We start from the raw sequence: 231 nt of genomic DNA, 5'->3' as shown, positions 1-231 counted from the left end.
CAGTGACCCCGTGGCCCCCCTCCCAGTAAGGAATACAGACTCTAGCAAAGGCAGCTGACTCATGGGAGCATTGCCGAGAAACGGATGACTTCGAAACAGGGAAGTCTGTACGTCCTGACACGTCTTCCTCGCGCCGTCCTGTTTTGGATCTTCCTTTTCAGAGGCTGAAGGCTCTCCCCGCTTCCTTCATGGAAAGTCAACTCACGTCCCATTTTTTTCTACAAAAAAGAG

The sequence above is a fragment of the Gekko japonicus genome, unplaced genomic scaffold, assembly GCF_001447785.1.
Source record: "Gekko japonicus isolate JY-2015 unplaced genomic scaffold, Gekko_japonicus_V1.1 scaffold653, whole genome shotgun sequence".
Lineage (NCBI taxonomy): Eukaryota > Metazoa > Chordata > Lepidosauria > Squamata > Gekkonidae > Gekko > Gekko japonicus.
The sequence above is the reverse complement of the archived record's forward strand: the minus strand, read 5'-3'. Positions refer to the sequence as shown.